Genomic DNA, 14,089 nt, shown 5'->3' with positions numbered 1-14,089 from the left:
CTGGTGTTGGTAGGCCACCAGGTGAGGTATCCTTCCTTCAGTGTACTCCTTCCGTAAACCTCTGGTGACCACAGGAGAGGATGAAGGCAGAGATTCTCTCCTCTAACAGCACAGACCCCAACATGGAAATTGCGGCTCCTGCTTTACGCGCTGTCCAGAACACTGGAGGCGGACCTAGTGTTAGCACAGAGTCTACCTCTAGAGTCCTTATTCCGGGACAACTTTCTAGGGCCCGAGGCTGCAGCTGAAATCAACACTTCCAACTCTGTATTCTAACCCCAACCACATTCAGTCAGTTCACTTCAGTTCAGTCGCGTCCAACTCTCCGCGACCCCATGAATCACAGCACGCCAGGCCTCCCTGTCCATCACCAACCCCCGGAGTTGACTCAAACTCATGTCCATCGAGTTGGTGATGCCATCCAGCCATCTCATTCTCTGTCGTCCCGTTCTCCTCCCGCCCCCAACCTTTCCCAGCATCAGAGTCTTTTCCAGTGAGTCAACTCGTCGCATGAGGCGGCCAAAGTATTGGAGTTTCAGCTTCAGCATCAGTCCTTCCAATGAACACCCAGGATTGATCTTCTTTAGAGTGGACTGGTTGGATCTCCTTGCAGTCCAAGGGACTCTCAAGAGTCTTCTCCAGCACCACAGTTCAAAAGCATCAATTCTTCGGTGCTCAGCTTTCTTCACAGTCCAACTCTCACTTCCATACATGACCACGGGAAAAACCATGGCCTTGACTAGACGGACCTTGGTTGGCAAAGTAACATCTCTGCTTTTTAATACACTGTCTGGGTTGGTCCTAACGTTCCTTCCACATTAGGAATCCGAATATTTGCTACAGTATTCCGCTTCCTTTGTCCTGAACATCTTTCTGGAAATACACAGAAGAAAACACAACAAACAGTCTCTACAAGGGAGCATTTAGCTCTCCCACCAGAAACCCTCCCTCTCTAAAGCACGCTTTCTCTCCAGCAGTTACTTTGTATCAGTGAGCAACCCACACGCCACAATGTTTGAAAAACTGATGTGGAAACACAGCCAATCCCATCCAACAAGTCCCTCCTCCAGTAACAGCAGCCAAGGGGCATCAACAACTGACCATCGGTCGCCCTGAGTGTGGTGTGAGCACCGCCAAGCAACGGGAGAAGTGAGAGCTCCTCCATCACCAGAGGCAGGGATGGCCAGGGCCACCGCACGCCAGCACCAGCACCGCCGCTTCCTCGTTTGCTGTGGAGCAGTGAGCCCGCTTCCTCTCAGAACTGCTGCCAGGCCCTGCCCACCGCTCCCCCCTCCCAAGCCAAGCAGGTCAAACAGGCTTCGCTGCTTTCAGAGCTTTGACCTGACCAGGCTGGGTCGCATCACACCCCCGCTGTTCCAGCTGCAGAGCCTTTCCACCGCAGGGATCGCCGCATATTTCAACATGTAGATGTGGATCAGCTGTGGTGCCTAACTGTGGTTAGGGCGAAAATGAGACCACCACAAAACTGCTCTCAGCCCCATCACGGCATTTCTACCCGGGCGCTCGAATAACCACACAGCTGAACGCGCAGCCCCCAACCCCGCCCCATGCTGCCTGCGAACGGCACTCAGCCCCAACTTGCCAGACCACCCTCTTCCAGGCCAACCACCACCCCACACTCAGTGAGGTCCAGAACCCAGGCAGCCTGCTTCCAGGTTCGACCACAACAACACATACGGAGGGTCTCAGGTCCCCTTCCCTCCTCCCCGCCACGCATCTCTCTCAGCCAAAAAAGAGCCCACGGAGAGAAGATACTCTGCCTTCACTCCAAGACACATACTCAAAACACATAAATAATGCCAGGCTGAGTCACACGGACTATTAATTAACATTCTAAAATGTAGTTAGGGTTTTTTTTAAAGGTACAAATTCGGCTCTCACTCTGTTGAGCTGAAGCCTAAAAACCGTCCTTTTGGGAGTGAAAACCAAGCCATCAGAGGGTGCAGCATGGTCTCCAGGTGGAGAGACTGAGGGACATATAGACTTGTTTCCAGGGCTTCCTTCTGGGTTGATACAGGACATCCCTCCGTGACTCCTGGGCACCTCCCCAGCATGGCCACACCTTCTCCAGACCTGACCACAACCCCAGAGGACCCCTCGCCAGGCCTCTCCACTGGGCTAACGTTGGCCACCAGGCTTCCCTCTCCCCCTCCCGAGAGTCTGCAGGCACCTGCGAGTCTGGGGAGCAGTCAGGAGTTCACGTGCACAGACTTGTCAACAAGCAAGAGAACGGGAAGAACTGGTTGACTGGTGTACTTTTTCCTGTCAAAAAAGTAACTGTCTTTCTCAGCTCAGACTGCTAACATTTCCTTAAAAGTCATGGAAATAAAGACTGGCCCAGTGGTCCACTCTTTATCTGTGAACACTAATTCATAAAAAGAAGCATTTTTTAACACACTAAGATCCTACCTGCCGCCCCTGGACAAACAATAAATGAATAAAGCATTCTAGAAACCACCCGGAGTGCAGACTGTGAAGTAACTGTCCGCTCAGACGCTGCAAGAGCCAGAGGCGGCAGAACGAGAGACGTGGAGCTTCACACACACACTGAAGCCCGGCGCCTGCCTTCCAGGCCACCTCACGGGGCGAGAGGGACACACGCTGGGATGGAGGCTCGTGCTCGGGGGCTCAGGAGCCAGGTGGTCTCCTGTCTGCACAGCGGGCACAGGACACAGGGGACGGGGTGTGGGGGCGGGCCTTCCCTCCTTCCACCAGGCCATCTCAGGAATCTGAGGATGAATCTGTCAGACACGCTAATCAAGGACACAGGACACTGGTAGGAGGAGCACCGACTTAATCAGAAGCAGACGCGTCTCTGAGCACAGCTTCAACAGAGCTCTGTGAAGACGGGGAACTGCAAGCTTATCAAGAGATGTCACGGAGCGGAGGAGCCAGCAAGACAGTGGCGATGCCCTGGAAACAAAGAGTGGAGCAGAGTGTCTAGAAAAGACACGTGTGTTCCATGAAAAAAGGTCTAGCTGGAGAAGAAAGGATGACAACGCAGTGAGATGCTGCAGCGAGTGTGCGCGTGCAAAGAGCTGTCTGACATCGTATTACACACAACTTTCAAACGTGCTAAGTACCAGGGGGCTTCCCTGGTGGCTCAGAGGTTAAAGCGTCTGCCTCCAATGCGGGAAACCCGGGTTCGATCCCTGGGTCGGGAAGATCCCCTGGAGAAGGAAACGGTAACCCACTCCAGTATTCTTGCCTGGAGAATCCCATGGACGGAGAAGCCTGGTAGCGACTCCGTCGCTCAGTCGTGTCCGACGTGACGGACACGACTGAGCGACGGAACAGAACAGAAGTACCAGGGGAAAAAACCAGCACAGGGAAGGAGAAGGCTGAAGTATAACACAGAATCCAGACTATGAAACAAGTTACCAGCTGTGACTATTTAAACTTCTATACTACAAATAGAGAATGAAATGGCAACCCACTCCAATACTCTTGCCTGGAGAATCCCACGGACGGAAGAGCCTGGTGGACCACAGTCCATGGGGTCACAAAGAGTCGGACACGACTGAGCGACTTCACTTTCATTTTCTTTATACTACAAAAATGCAGCATCAACCAAACCAAGCCAAGAGAAACAAGCCAGGAACACTGCAACATAAAAAACGGACCGTATTCTTCCTATACCAGAAATATTCTTATAAACTATTATACAAAAAGCATTCTTGCTGTATATTAAAAAAAAACCCTCACCTGGGCTTTCAAGAACAAAAGCCAGATAACAAAAGAAAAATAGCTAATCCCCTTTTTACAAAATTTAATCCATTAATCAACGAAGTGTAAATGTTAAACAATGAGGCACCTTTAAAATTTTCCCCAGTAGCTACACCGGCGGCCACCAAGAAGACTGACAACTACATAAACAGCATCTTACAACTACAAACAGCCAAGGACACAACCGCGCTGGGGGCAGGTTGACAGCAAGCACCACACTCTAAGGATGCACAATCATGGGTCTTAGGGACACGATCTCGGACGCGGACAGAGACCAAACGATGCTGTTTCGGAGAAGAGGCGGAAGTAGCTCAGACGTCCATGGAGGCTGGTCAGGCCCTGGTGTGGGCAGTGTGGCACGGTGAACAGAGGGCGCCAACAAGGAGAGGTGCTGCGTGCGCAGGGGGCGGTCTCCACAAGCAGCTGCGGAGCGTGTGTGCTGAGCGAGCCCTTCTGGAGGAGAGCGGGAAGCACGGGCCCCCAGTAGTCCAGAAAGGTGACAGAGAACCCTCCCCGAGACTCCTACCCTGTGTCTGTGATTTAGAAACAAGCCACTTAGGAAGACCTCCCCACCCAGCAGGACGTGAACGCGCAGGGCGCCACAGGGGCCCCAGCTTTTCAAATGGCTGGAAGGGTCTTTGGCTCTTCAGCAACGTCACCTCGCAAAAGCCACGGCAGATGAGCCGGAGCGTGAGAGGCACGATGCGAAGCAGCCTGGGCAGAGTCGGGGCCCATCCGTGGGAGACGCGCTCCGAGACCCAGGCGGTGCCCGGAACCACGGAGAAGCCCGGAGCCCACACAGCGGGCCCTTCCTGGGCCTCCAGCCTGTGATCATGTTTAAGTCAGGCACAGAACGCTAACAACAGACCGCGCTGAAAGCGGTCTCTCTCAAGACATCTGGCCGCACCCTGCCCCCCGCCTCCTCATGTGCCGTGAGAGGTGAGCTGCCTGCCTGACACGGGCCCTGCGCCCCGACCCACGCTCGGACCCCACAGCAGGAGGACTGCTGCGCGCAGTGGATCCAGGCCTGGGCGGCTGAGACGCCAGGTGGGGAGGGGCAGGACGGCGTGAGGTCCATCACACCACTCACTCTTCAGAGCCGCCCTGTGGCCCTGCTTGAGGAAGCCTCTACAATCCCCTTCGCTTCCGGGCCACTGACTCCAAGCAAGGTGACGGACTCACAGACATGTGCTACTTTTCAGCCAGGGAGCACCAGGCAGGGCGGGGGTGGGGGTTGTGGATCAACAGCCACTGGGGGAGTGTATTTTAGTTCTTTCTTTCACGTGGCTGCCTTCTGCAGGAAACCACAGGTTGGTCTAGGATCTGGAGCTTCCGGCAACCTCGTGTTAGGATCCAGGCTTTCCCTGCTGTGGCCCTCGGTCAATCCCCGGTCAGGGAACTCGGTCCCACAAGCTGCACGGCGCTCCCCTCCCAAAAGGCTTACTGGTTTAAACAAGCAGTCGAGGGTCTCCCCTAAGAGCCTCTGAGAGCAGGTGCAGCACCCACAAAACCTGTAAAAGACACACGCCTAAGACCCACTCGAGGACTCAGCGAGAGGTGAGGCTAAGGGGGACGCAGCCAGGAGAGGAGGGCATCAGGGGCGAGGCTGCGGGGCCAGCCAGGCGGGAGGCACAGATGAGCGTGGACGAGGGACGCGGCGGGCCCGGACCCAAGGCAGCCGGAGCAAAGCGCGCTTAGGGCAGGCAGGTTCGGCAGGCCGGACGCGGTCGGCACCAGGACACAGCGGGAAGCCGCTGGAGACCGCCGTGCAGGGCCAGGACCATGGGGTCACGTGACATGGAGGAGCGGGCCCTGAAAGCACGGGCACTGGGAGGACCCGGCCCACCACTCCCTTCCCACCGACACCAGGCTCAGCGCACTGCTGAGGGGACAGAGCGACTGCGAGCGAGGCCAGCGGGTCGACCTCCCCCGCGGCCTGGCACGGCCCAGGCCTCCTGCTCCCAGCAGGAGCCCTGCTGCGCTCCAGCCAGCCCCAAGTGACGGCCGGGACCCTCCAGCAGCGCCCCTCACAGTGGTGGGAGGGTGACGCAGACCCCCGCTAGAGCCCCATCGAGCGCCCGCACCCGCAGACAGCGAATGCACGGTAGTCTGCGGCCACTCGGAGGCGGTGTGTTACTACTGAGTAATACAGCCAGTCCGGTCAGACGCTGCGCAAAATTCACTACTCGGAAACTTTATTTCGGAAGAAACAGCACTGTCAAAGTATCCCTCTTTCCAAAACACTTTTAAATAAACACACCGTATCACTAAAATTCACAGAGGCTGTGCTTCCATAGGAGGCGTTCTCATCTCAGCGCTGCTGGGGTTCAAGACACGTGTGCCGACCTGGAACACACAGCGCCGGCCCGTGATACCGAGCGTGTTCTTTCAGGCGGGTCTCTGGCAACAGGCGCTGACGACTCAGATGTGGCTTCGAGGTGAGCGCTCAGCTCTCTAAAATGTAAAAAGGCTGTGTACCGACAGACACACACACACTTTTCTCCGAGGTGTCACATTCACGTGGAGCCACTTTTCACAGAGACTCAAGCTCCCTGGAAAGCAATTCTTGTCACAAGGACTTTGCAGCCCCAATCAACAGACTCTTTTAAGGGATGCTCCCACTGTTCTAAAGGCAGGTGCCAAGAGCTAAGAGTCCTTATTAAGAGACCAGAATGACAGTGCCCTTTTTTTTCTTTTTGGGTAAGGCAGACTGGAAAACCAGAGAAAGCTACACACGTTATTTTTCAATACTCTGAACATCTGACATCAGCTTTAGACTATCTCAGGTACTTACCTGATAAAACACCACCCATTAACTATTCAGAAGAGCCCACACGGGCGAGCTGGCTGAAGAAGAAAACCAAGCTACCTGCTCTCTTTCAATCCCCCCAAACCAGCCCCTGACTTTAGCCTGCGTTGCAGGCACGTCTGAGGCAGCGTGTCCCTGAAGGCTGAAGCATGCCCTCTACACTTCAGTCCTAGCCTCACTCACCTTGGTGTGTGTGTCTTCAGGTGAACTGTACCATCAAAGTCACCCCTCCTGGATGACTGAGACGCCGTCCTCCTTGCCCACCAGGGCCGGGCGCGTCAGGGGAAAGGACCATGGCCAAGCCTAGCACATTCAACACAGCCCTTCACCATGCCCAGGGGCTCGAACACTCCCCACCTGGTTCTGCCCCAACCAGACGGCCACTCCCGAGTCCCAGGGCCACAGCCCCTCACCTGCCCCAGGCCTCCCCTACTCCCTCCAGTGCCTCCAGCAGGTCTCCCAGGTCCCCCTCTGACGCACTCTCCCAGACGTCTCCGCAGCACCCCCTGCCCAGCCACTGACCTCTTCTAACGTTTCTGGGACTGGCATCTGTCTTGTTTCTACAACGACTTGGAAACCTCCAACGCTTTTTATCTGATTGTCCCCGCGGCTGTCAGCCGTACTTTGTTACAGGAGACGATAAAACTTCATCGAATGAACACAGAACACGTGACTTATCATTCGGGAGGCTATCCATGTTCATCACCGGCCCAGAAGCAAAACCTAAATGCTACGAACAGCAACCCAGAGTGCAAAGTTAAAACTGGAGAAATATCATCAACCTGCTGATCAGTACTTCAAGGCTCATCCTGGAGCCATGACTCACCGCTGCCCTCAAGGGGAGTGTGGGGAGGGGCGGGGCAGCACTACCCCAGCGACCCCAGGTCTACAGCCATCACTCAGCCTGAAAGCTGCTGGTCAAACACCAGCTACCGTCTAAACACTCATTCAGAACACGCGATACGGGCCAATACCGAGCATACATACGAAGAAACCCAGTGTTTGAAGGACCCAGCGTCAGGCCAAAGAAGAACTCTGCTGGGGCTACCTCTGTACCCTACAGGAGGCACTCTGAAGGCAGCTCCACCCCCAGAAGTAAGTCAGGTGATAACTGCAGGAGTTCTCACAGGGTGGTATGGAGGGCTACCTGCTCCCCCGCCGAAGCCACTCTGCTCTTCCAGCCCGGATGGATTCAAGAAGCATTCACAAGAGGCAGTGTCAAATTCTGACGCGTTTTGCTTGGAAAACAAGCTCCCCACCCGCTCAAGGACTGCCCATGCTAGTACTGGATGGGGGTGCAACGCTAGCACCCCGGGGCAAAAACGAAGGTAAGTCAACAAAGATGCGGAGCATCTGGAGCCCTGACACAGGGCTGGTGGGCGCAGAAGTGGTAGGACTGTGGGAACCTAGCTGGGTCCACCACGGCACTGCACACATGGCTATGGCTGAACTGTGCCCCCCCCCGACTCCAGTTCTAACCCCGCCACCTCAGAATGTCAAACCGTGACTGCAGCTGCAGACAGAGCCCTTACAGGATGAGGGAGGTTAGACGAGGTCCTGGGGGCCCTAATGGATCTAACTGGGGTCCCGAGAAGAGGGGATGAGGATGCAGACCCCTACAGAGGAAAGACAGGGGAGCAGACGGAGAAGACGGTCCCCACAAGCCAAGGAAGAGGCCTCCGTGGAAACCAACTCTGCCAGCACCTCAAGCTTGGACTTCCAGGCTCCGAAATTAAGAAACAACAAATGTGCTGTTTTGGAACAGTGGTCTAACAATCTACAGACACACAGGCTAGAACCCAGCCTTTCCACTCCTCAGTATTGACATAATGGAAATGTGCACACGTGTCCATCAGAAGACAGACCCAGGACTATTGACACACAGGGTTTTTTGGCCACTCCTCTCGCCTTGTGGGGCCTTAGCCCCCTGGTCTGGCATGTGGGGTCTTAACCACTGGAGCGCCAGGGAGCTCCCAGTACAGCATTACTTCTAACAGCCACGCACTACAAGCTACCCAAATGCCCAGCAGGAAGTTAATAAAAACATTACGGTACATCATGGGAAGAAGCACTAGGGAGCAATGAAAACGGATTCGGGACCACGCCCAACAGAAGGTTTCACCAGCAACACTGACTCAGACAGAGACGCAGGGCACACAGTGTCGGACCGACACAGAGACACGGCACCGTGGGACCAGTGCTGGGAGAGCACAGAGAGACCGGCAGGCGAGGGCGACAGCGACCGCAAGGAGGCACAGGGGCCTTCCGGGCCGTGAGGACGCTCCAAGCTCCTCACTCACTCGCACACGCTCCGTACGTCCCACCGCAAACTCGGAGTTTAGTAAAACACAGAAACGGCAAACTGCAATACCTTACCGATCCACTGTCACCACAGCAAGTCAACCTCAGCCACTGAACTGGACTCACCAGGTTCTTCCCTGGCTGCCACTACACAGAACGCACGGCTTGTCTCCTGACCCCAGCTCCCCTCCCATCTGTCAGAAGAGCCAACCAACACCCACAGCTACTTTCTCACACCATCTCTTTAACACTCAATCTCGGTAAAGGAAGGCATTAAAACATGCATTCATAAAAATAAAACTACCAATTAAAACTCTGGTCTTCCTCTGGATAGTGAATTACATTTTTCTTCTTTTTCACTTCTGCATTTTCCTAGCTTTTTTAAGAAGCGACTAGTTTAATAATCAGCAAAAGAGAAATGTCACTTTAAATAAAAAGTAGGGCTTCCCTGGTGGCTCAGATAGTAAAGAATCTACCTGCAATGAAGGAGACCCGGGTTTGATCCCTGGGTCCCAAAGATTCCCTGGAAAAGGGAATGGCAACCCACTCCAGTGTTCTTGCCTAGAAATCCCATAGACAGAGGACGCTGGCGGGCTACAGTCCATGGGATTGCCAAGAGCCAGACATGACTGAGCAACAAGCACTTTTCAGGGGAGGGAAGATAACATTTTTATAAAGAGTTGAAAGCTGAGGGCTTTAGAGCAATCGTGAAAAATCCAAAAGCCAGGCTGGGGTGTCAGAGCCTCAGTGTGTTCCAAGAGACCCTGACCAGCACTCAAGTAGCCAGGCCTCCTGAGCACCCAGGCTCAGCCACCCTGAGCCCGCAGGACAGCTGTGAACACCAGCCAAGACCCCGCGGAACTGTAAGCACCCCCCAAATACTAACAAAATAACAAGGTGAGTACCACGTAGCGAAGTTTCGACGAGAGCGCTCCTCCACAACCACCCACAGCAAGGCACAGGTCAAGGGATTCTGGCGAGTCTCTTAACCTGCGGGCTGCCCGGGCAACCCTAAGTTATTTCTGGGGCCCCCGGACCGGTAAGTGCCCAGAGAACTGTCGGTAGCCTGACTGAAAGCCACACGTAAAGGGCACCGTTTTTCCCAAAGTTCTGTGCTGTTATGATAGGGTTTTTAAAAGGTTAATTCATAGTAGCTTTGTTGTGTACTCGCAAACAACTCAAATGGAAATCAATTTTTAAAAATTAAAATTGAATACGAGAATGGGAAACCAATGGTGTCCGCAGGGTAATGCTTCAAAGACTCCCCAGCGGAGCTGGGTCAGGCCAGGAAGGCCAGTAGCAAGCAGCAAGCTGCTCACACCTGACAGGGCGGGGAGACCAGGGAAGGCGGCTCATGGCACCTGGCGGCAGGTTCACATGCAAGCCTCACCAGGCCCCCAGCTCCCTCTCACAGGCCTCCTCGGAGCTGCTCTGCCGGACAGCGAGCAGTCCAGCGCAGCCAGGAAATGGACAAGGGACTCAGACTGCTCTCCTCAGCACTGATGACATCACCAAAACAGAGCAGCCGGGCGGGGCCTGCGATCCCCTGCATTAAGTGCTGCATCTCCAGGCAGGAGAACTCCGCCAGGACTGCGTGTCACCCCTGGAACCAACTGCTGAGCTCGCTTCCTCCCCCACAGAGGCATTCTGCAAGTAGCTATTCTTAAATTTGTTTCTGAAATCACGGCCTGGAGTCCTGAAATTGAAACTAGTGGAGACAGCGCTGAGGAGCCTGCTCCGGTTTCCCCACTGCATCGCTGTCACCTTCGGCTCACAAGTCACACTGACCACAACCACCATTAAGAAGCTTTAAAACATAAACGCAAACCATTTTTGTCTTTAATGCCGTACTTGGGAAGGAAAAACCAGAAAACAGAGGGAAGAGACGAGAGCCAATAACTGAAGAGATCAACTCACTGCAGACAGAAGCACAGAGCTCCGACAGCATCCCCGGATGCGTGTCTGATCACACACGAGACCGGATGCTGGCACACAACCGCGACCCTACAGGGGAGACGCCAGGCCACACAAAGCCAGGAGCTGCAAAGCGGGGTGGGGAGCAGGGAACTGATTTCCAGATGCCGTCAGTGCCGGGGGAGCCCCCGCCTGGGCCTGGCTCAGGACTCCTCCGGACTTCCCCAGAGCACCCCGCCTGTACAGCTCCCAGTCCAGTGACTGGTCCAGTTTTCCTCAGTCCTATGTGATCTACTAGCTGGAGAACCAGACAACTCAGGACAGGAGTCATGACAAACATTTAGGTCCAGTTTCGGAGAAACAGCTCATAAAACGACAGTGCCACGTGTGGGATCTGGGTTTGCTACGCCCTCACATGGAAACAGCAATGCCAAATGAAGGGACAAGTGCATATTCAGTGTGGGCCCCTTGGGAGGTCTGCTAGTAGCTAATCAACCAACCAAACCCTTTTTTTTTTTTTTTGCTTTCTCTCGTGGTAGAGCAAGGAATTGGATTCAAAGCCACACTTTACTATAAAGCAATGGTCTTTGATTATGGGGTTTGGCGGGGTGGCTTAGACTTGTTTGGCACCAAAAAATATTTTTGCCTCAGGAGATTGCTTACAATTACCTGGAAAAACGTACCAATAAAGCTATTTTTAGAGTGTCCTCTACATTCCACTCCCCTCTTCTGCTTGTTTACTCATGCAATCTTACAGCAAATGTAAAACTCCCCTGTGAACCAAGGGGAGCCAGAGGGCTGGTGGGGAAGGGGTGGCGGGAGTTACCTAGGGTGACCCTGGTACATTAAACCTGTGCTGTCAGCTGAAGCAGCCGCCTCAGCCCCACAAAAGTATCTCTGCTCAGAGAGCCCCCAACAGCAAACACCCTTCTTGGAAGATTCTGGTGACACAAACTCCATGTGGAGTGAACAACAAATGCCCCAGAGCAAAAGAAGAACAAGTTTAGAGCTGAAAATTACTCTTCAAAAAAGACAATCAGTTAGAAACTGATAATATCTTCTACACACCCTCTTCAAAAGCAAACCAAACCAAATGCTGCTGTGAAAATTAACAAAGCCTTCAAGTTAGGGCAGAACACCATGCTGTCCAGATTACCACAGATGCACTTGCTGAGATGAAAAATAACTCTCCCTTATGAAAAATCTCAGCATCTACAGTACCACCACGCCATTCCACAAGAGAATTTCTGGCCATGATCACTCACCATTTTTAAAGTCCTTGAGGACAGGAACCAGGCCTATCTCCCTGAGTCAATACTCAGCCACGCCTGAAACTCGGTAGATACTGAGAACATCTGATGAATGGATGAAAAGCCACTCATCACCATTACTCTGCTCCAAACACAAACAATGGTTATGGCTACCACGCAGATTACTCACTTCAATATATCAGACAGGGTAACAAAAAAAAAAAAAAAAAGAAAGAAATCAGACTACAACAAGGTGGTAGGCACCAACTTCCAGCTCGGACAGGACTTTCAGGAGAAGTACTCAGGACTCACTTTCCAGCTCTTAAGACCCAAAACTGAACAAACTCCCGTAAGTCTGAAGAGAGAAGCACACTAACAGGAGACTTTATTAATCCATGGATGCGAAGTCATGCGGGTAATCAGCTGCTTCAGTCACAAGGAAGAGACAAGAGCCTGTTCTTTTGGAATCCAAAGAGAAGATACAGTATTTCCAACAGTAAAGAACCAACTGGCCGGACAGCCACGCACTAAGGCTTCAGGAAAGGTCCACACGCAAGATTGCCAGCCCAACTCATTTGACAGGAGACCAATGTGACAAAAACTTTGAAACCTCAACTAACAACTCTACTAGAATTTTAGAGTTACCAATAGACTGGCGCAACACTACAAAAAAAGAAAAAAGCGTTATAACTCACAACTGAAAACGGAATATGTTGTGGTTTTAAGGCAGCACTAACGCTACCAGAGAAGGCTTCCAAAGTCACATCACCACAAAGAAAAGACGCGGAGAGAGGCAGACACCGGGTGGCAAGAGCCAGATCGCAAGCTTCAGAGACCGGCACTCCGATCTCCGCTCCGCGACCTTGGGCCAGAGACTTAACCTCTCCGGTCTTCGACTTCGCCATCCACCAGTGGATAGAGCAACGGACCTGAGAAGGCTGTGCTAACGATCAAACATAACAATCGGTGCAGAGGTCTCGCTACGCCGCCCGGCAGACAGTAAGCGCCCCAGTGACCGCCGTCTTTATTCTCAATCGCCCAGTTTCGCGAACCATTCCTCGCCGGGAAGCCCGGGCAGAACGCACAGGTGGGCCCCGCCGCGGCCCAGACCTAACACGGCGCAGCACCCGGCAGCGGTTCGCCCCCAGCAAGTTTGCAAACTTCTTCCAAGCTTCCCCGCGACGCGTTTAAGAGAAAAAGCTCCGCATCCCGGGAGCCCGCGGCGCGCGGGGGAGCTGGGGGCACGGGACCGGCTCTCCGCGGACTCCCGGCGTCGGGGACCCTCGGCCGCTCTGCGGACGGGACGGCGGGCACGCGGCCCGGCCTGGCGGCGCGGCGGGGTGGGCGGCGGCCCCGCGGCCGGCCGGGGGCCACCGCCCGGGCGCGCAGACCGGGCCGCTCCGGCCGCCGCGCTCACACGCGGCCTCCTAGCGGCCGGGCTGCCGCCGGGCCGACGGCGCGGGGCTCCGCGCGGGGCCGGGCCGGGCCTGCCCGAGACGAGGCCGGCCCGCGCCGGCGCCCGAGGCCGGGGAGGGGGATGGGGCGGGCCGCCGCTTACCGCGGCCGCTCCGCTGGGCTCCGGGCCGGGCGCGTCGCGAGGGCTCCGCCGGGGAGGAGACGGGGGGTGACGGGCGCGCGGGGAGGTCCAAGCTGCGGCTCTCGCGGGCTCCCGGGCCTGTCCAACCCGCCGACGCCGCCGCCGCCGCCGCCTCGGGCTTTATGGCCAAGACTCCGGCTCCGCTCCCACTTCCGCCACCGCAGCCGCCCCGAACGGAAGTACCTGTCACGAGACGCTCGACGCCAGGGCTGCGGGGGCGGAGCCCCGCCTCCGCCGTGCGTCTCTCTCCGCCGGCGCCGGCCCCGGCCCGAGTCACGTGGCACAAACATGTCTGCCCCCAGTGGCTGCGGCCATCTTGGCGGCCCCGCCGGGAGCAGGGCGGCGCCATGCTGGACCCACCCACCGAAGCCTCAGCCCCTAAGCAGCTCCTCATCGAAAGGAGCGAAGCACTTGAACCCGGAGAGCTCCGCGGAGGGTGGGGCAGCCCACCCAGCTCTAGCTCCACGTGCA

General features: G+C 55.1%; 1 protein-coding gene across 1 annotated transcript in view; it reads right to left on the bottom strand.

Moving 5' to 3' along the window:
* Positions 1-13,796, bottom strand: part of RAB7A (RAB7A, member RAS oncogene family) — a 45,706-nt gene extending 31,910 nt beyond the window's left edge. The window contains exon 1 of the mRNA XM_055413443.2: positions 13,580-13,796. The gene's annotated coding sequence lies outside the window, so the exon portion shown is untranslated. The remainder of the gene's footprint in view (positions 1-13,579) is intronic.
* Positions 13,797-14,089: the final 293 nt, after the last annotated feature.

Source organism: Moschus berezovskii, chromosome 24 (assembly GCF_049115385.1).
Source record: "Moschus berezovskii isolate FMDL1 chromosome 24, NW_MosBer_1.0, whole genome shotgun sequence".
In the NCBI taxonomy this organism is placed as follows: domain Eukaryota; kingdom Metazoa; phylum Chordata; class Mammalia; order Artiodactyla; family Moschidae; genus Moschus; species Moschus berezovskii.
The sequence above is the reverse complement of the archived record's forward strand: the minus strand, read 5'-3'. Positions and strand labels throughout refer to the sequence as shown.